This window comes from Gossypium arboreum, chromosome 7, assembly GCF_025698485.1.
Source record: "Gossypium arboreum isolate Shixiya-1 chromosome 7, ASM2569848v2, whole genome shotgun sequence".
NCBI lineage: Eukaryota > Viridiplantae > Streptophyta > Magnoliopsida > Malvales > Malvaceae > Gossypium > Gossypium arboreum.
Genome location: NC_069076.1, coordinates 98,289,886 through 98,295,885, shown reverse-complemented (window position 1 = coordinate 98,295,885; position 6,000 = coordinate 98,289,886).

Genomic DNA, 6,000 nt, shown 5'->3' with positions numbered 1-6,000 from the left:
TATTCATTTTTATATTACAAACTCTTTTTTTTTTTACTTTATATTACAACAACTTATAATATGTATATTATAATAAAATTGGAGATCTAATTCTTATATTTTAAAAATTAAAATTCAATCCTCTTATTTTTTCAATTTGAAAATCTTAAACCAATAATTATTATTGTTATTAATAAATTATTTTAAAATTTGTTAAATTAACATATTTATTTTTATTAATCAAATCTGAGGAGAATAACTAATTACCATGTCTAGTTAACAAATTTTAATAAAAAAATACTAATGATTTCACTGAAAGCTTTTAAATATAACTCTTTTAAAGGTATTTAAAAAACTGTGAAAAGCGTTACTCCACCAACAATTTTGCTTTTTGTTGAAGATTAAAAAAGTATTGGGCATGATTGTTACAAGTTTATTATGTTGTATATTATAAATTTATCAAATTTAATAAAAATTTATGTTATAAAATTATTGTAAATAATATAAGTATTTATTAAGTTTTCTACTGAGTTGGTATCACCTATTAATTGAGTCCTAATTCATTTAGAGAATTATTAACAAATTATTGTATTTGCAAAATAAGTTATATGATTATGTGAGCGTTTTCGTCTTTTTATGTTTTTATAACTCAATAAAAATTTATCCATAATGAGATTTGAAGGTTAAATTATATATATGCCGAGGTTTTTTAGAAAGAGAGAACTAAAACGTGTCGTTTTTACTGAAAATTGATAACTTAGTTTTTAGTCGAATGATTAAATGTTAGTGCTTTTATCCTTAAATTTGGGTTCGATTTCTCTCCTACTTATATTTATATTTTTATTTCAATTTTTTCAAGCTTTTTTTATTTTTAATTAATATGTTTAATACATTGTCTATTTTGGTTAGATGGTTAGATAATTGTGATTTCAATTAAGCCCTAGGTTCAATTCTTCTTATAAGTATTTTAATATGTATTTTTTATTTCAAGCTTTTTTATTTTTAATTAATGTTTATAATTAATAAATAAATTATTTTCAAGTTTTTTATTTTTAATTAATAATTATTTTATTTATAAGATCAAATAATTATTGCAAATATTATTATTTTTAGTAAATATAATTTTTATATGTGTAATATTTATTTTTCAATCCATATCATTAGTGTAGTAAATTTTAATATTATATATTTTTCATGTGTATTGAAATAATTATTTGAAATATTTCACATATAAAAATATTTGAAATATCATACCTACAATTTAGATGAAAAGATAATAATTTTTGAAATATTTTACATATTTGAAATAATAATGATATTTGAAATAATTATTTATTTTATAATTTTAGAAATAACCATATCCACAATATAGGTAGAGAAAATAAATATTTGACACAAATATTATATATAAAGAAAAATATATCAAAAGAATTAGTTGATGTTTTTAAAAATAAGGGATAAATCTCAAAATTATATATGAACTTTAATTTAATGTGCAATTGTATATATAAACTTTAATTTGGTGCAATTATACACGTGAAAGTCTAATTGCGGTTCAAATATATACTTGAAATTTAATTTTGATTTAATCACACACATTTAGAGAAATAAATACATCAATTTATTTTTATATTGGATAAATATAATTATTTATGTATGCAATATATAAACATAAAATGATGTTATATCAATAATGGTGTTAATAATATACAAAAATTCATGTATAAAATTGCACAAAATCAAAATTCATATATACAATTGCACATTAAACCATAGTTCATGTATAGTTTTAAGATTTATCCTAAAAAAATAATTACATATTTATTATTTAATTTTATAAATAAAAGAGTTATTAATTAAAATAAAAATTATATTTATTAATTATAAACATTAATTAAAAAAGCTTTAAATAACATGAAATAAAAATACATATTAAAATGCTTATAAAAAGAAACAAACTTAAGACTCAATGATGAGTAAAAAAGGAATTGAACCCAAGACTTAAAGACAAAAGTAATAATTTAATATTTAATTATTTAACCAAAACAATTAAATTGTCAATTTTAGTGAAAATCGTCTTGTAGAATACATTTTAGTTTTCTCCCAAAACGGTCTATTCTCATAAATATAAAAATGGCCTAAAATCATAAATATTAAAAAAAGACATATATGTATATATATATAATTTTACTAAGATTTGAACCAATGACACCATGTATATAAAACTTTTTATTTACTATTTAAACTAAAACAATTTTTATTTATTTTTGAAACTTTAATAACTTGTATATGTGTTCTAATTTTTTATATAATTTATGTTTTATACTATTCACTAAACTCCTAATTAAGTTAGTGTTACGAGTCAAACAAGCACCAACTCGGTTAAGAAATTACGAAAATGCTTTTCGATAATTAAAATATGTAATATTACTTGAGGTTAGTTTAGTTTTTTTATTTAAAAAACAAATAAAAATTACATATGATGGGATTTGAATCCATGTCAACTCGCTAATTAAACTTTTAATTTTTCATTCAACTAAATTTTTATTTTTATATTTTTATACATTTTAATTTTATTATGCAAATTTTTTCATCTCCATCAATTGTATATATAATATCATATTTACATTTTAATTGTATTATGCATACTTCATGTACATCAATTGCATATATATATAAATATATATATACTATTATTTAAGCTTTCGCTTGAGTTGGTGTCACCAATCAACTAGGCACCAACTTGATTAGGAGAATTACGAAAATGTCTTTCCGTAATTAAAATAACTTATATTGTGAGATTTGAACTCATGCCAATTAAATTGTTAAAATCATAAATTTATCACCCAATCAAAGCTTCAATTTGATGTATTACACATGTAACATCCCTAACCCGACATCGTTACCAGATTAGGGTTACAAAGAGTTACTAAGCAAAACAAGTCATGTCACGACATTTCGGCACAAATATTCAAATAATATATAAACATACAATAAATAATTCAATTCATGGTAAAAATACTTTTATGGACCTTAAATCGAGCTTACGAGGCCCTAAAAAGTAGTTTAGGAACAATCCAGGATTAAATCGAAACAAAACAGAAAATTTCAAACAAATTTGAAAATTTGAAAAGCAGGGATCACACTGCTGTGTGGGTCAAGCCGTGTGACATAGCTCAGACTGTGTAAGCATTCGAAGTAGGGACACATGGCCATGTCCCAGCCCATGTGTCTAACTGTATAACTCACTGACTTGGCTCACACGATCGTGTCGTTAGCTGTGTGCTAGCCCGTGTAACCCATTGACTCAAGACACACGGCTGTGTCTCAAACTGTGTCTTAGACCATGTAAAACATACACCTAAAATAATAAAAGCATACACGGTTGTGTGGGGTGACTATGTGTGGTACACAGCTGTATGACAACCCGTGTACTAACCATTTAACCCCTAACACAAGCCAATTCAATACCAAATCTTGCCCAACAAGGTACACCAATAACACATACATTCCTATGATCAAAACACTCCTAATACACTCTTAAAACATGTCAAAACAATTAACCTAAAGCTTCTAACCAATGTACCATTTACAGGCAACTCAATTCATAACTAAATATTCAAATAGCCTAACAAGACTTTGTCTAATACCAATCTCCAATTTAAACTCCCAAAACTAACCATTTTATTATTATATTTTGAACATGCTACAAAGTTTACCAAATAAACATCAAGACTACTATTTATACATAAAATTTCATATTCCAACATTACAAAACATACTAAAAAAAGCTAACCAATCTTCTTAATCATCCATTATCATTAACATTAACAATTTATAAACAAAACCTATATATACATGCCACAACCCAAAGAGAGATGCAAAAGCTACCAAAATGACTAGATAGTGTGAGCTTTTCGATCGATCCGTCTAATCAGTTCGCTATTGATAACTACAAAATAATATGAAAGAAACAAATAAGCTTAAATAGCTTAGTAAGATCATAGTATAACATCTACTTGACTTAACTTAATTAAACTAAAAAATTAAAGTTATAACATGCTCATTCTAATCTTCAAATACATGGTACGTTTGTTTTCCCAATCGACCAAATCGAAATAGGCATCTGTAACACCCTAATTTTCGGGAATCCTGTGAATGTTGGAATAGGTTTAATTATGTTAGTGGGCCTCTAGAAAGCCCAAGCTTAAGATAGAACTCGGCAATTTTAGTTAATTTTTGTTCCATAAGAAAAAGGGGGTGAAATTATGAAATAGGACCTATGTGAAAATGTTTGAAAATGCTATAGGCTAGCTAAATTGAAGTGGCCAAATAAATAGGAGTGCAAAATAGGAGGATTTGCATGACAAACCTCCCATTTTACATGAAGTGGCCAGCAATCATGTTGAATGTAGAGAAAATGTACACTTGATACCATAATTTATGGTACAAATTGATACAAATTGATAATAGGTTAGGTAAATGTTCCATGATAATGGGTTAGGTAAATGTTTCATGATAATGGGTTAGGTAAATGTTTCATGATAAGAATTTCATGTTTTTTGTATTAAAGAATTAAATGGATGAAATATGAAGTTTTATTAAAAGAAAAAGGGGTGAAAAGAACAAAGTTTTGTCCATCTTTGTTCATCATAGCTGAAAGTTAGAGAAGAGAAAGGAGAGGAGAAAGCTCTTGAGTATTCGGTCATTAGGAGAAGGAAAATTGAAGGTAAGTTCTTGGTGCCTTGCTTCTATTTTGAGGTTCATGAGTTCTTCTTGATTCTGCCTTAACTCTTGAAGTATATTTTGATTTTTAGTTGTGTTGTGAGCATTTAGTCATGAATTAAAATGAAGGAAATGGTTGTTGTTTCATGTTCTTTTGATGAAAAATGGAAGATAGGTGAAGTTGAGCCAAACAAATGAGCATGCATGTGCCTTAGATTTTAAAGGGAAAAATCAGCTAACATGTTGTGCTTTAAAATGATGAAATGGAGATTATACTTAAGTAAAATCATAGATATGTGATGATTGATTGGTGATATACATGTTTAAATAATAAGCATGCAAGTTAGGTGTGAAAGAGTGATTTGGTAATAAATCTGCTTGGGACAGCAGCAGTAACGTGACTTTGGAAAATCACCATAAATTGTGGGAGATGATTTAGAAGCTGCATAAATTATGTAATTAAAGCTTAATGAGTCTAGTTTCAAATGGAATAAACGACAACATATTTTGAATTCTGTACAATGAGAAATTTGATTCGTAATGAAGAGTGGTCAGATTAGTCAAACAGTGAAATATGGGAAACTTTGAGAAAAATCTGGTATTGATTGGCTAAACCAAAAATTCTGAAAATTTTATGGATAGAAGATATATGAGTCTAATTTCAAGGAAAATTAACGGAACTTGATTTGGAGTTTCGTAGCTCCAGTTATAAATGATTTAGTGACTATTGCTCAGGAAGACAACTTGCAGTGAAATTATGATTATGTGGTAAACATTGACAAAAATTTGTTAATGAGTTGCTTATTGTTTTCTTATAAGCTTACTATGATCTGTAGATGCGGTTGGCCAAATATTGTAAGGGGTTAATACATAGTTTATATTTGAATAGTTAGATTAACGTGTTAGTAATCCAATTGTAGGCGGTTCGTGTGTGGATTTCGTTAGCATATCGTCGCAAACAGGTGTGTAACTAACACCCTCTTTCTTAGTCTAGATCGGCAAAAGTCGAAAATGAGAAATGCCGAAAATCGGTATTTTGTAGATTTATGTGTCTGCGAATGCTCGTGAGGTAAATCGATTAATGTTTTTGGTAAGCTGCAATGTTTGAACGCAAAGTGCATGATTTACGTGCCTCGATATTTTTGGGCTTAATGGGCTAAAATTGGAATGATGGGCCAACTGCCCAATTCGTAAGAACCCTCGATGCGTGATTCTGTAGTACTTGAAAGGTAGGAATATGCATGAAAAACCCTAAAATAGATAAATTACTGAAATACCTTTAAAAGTGGAAAATTT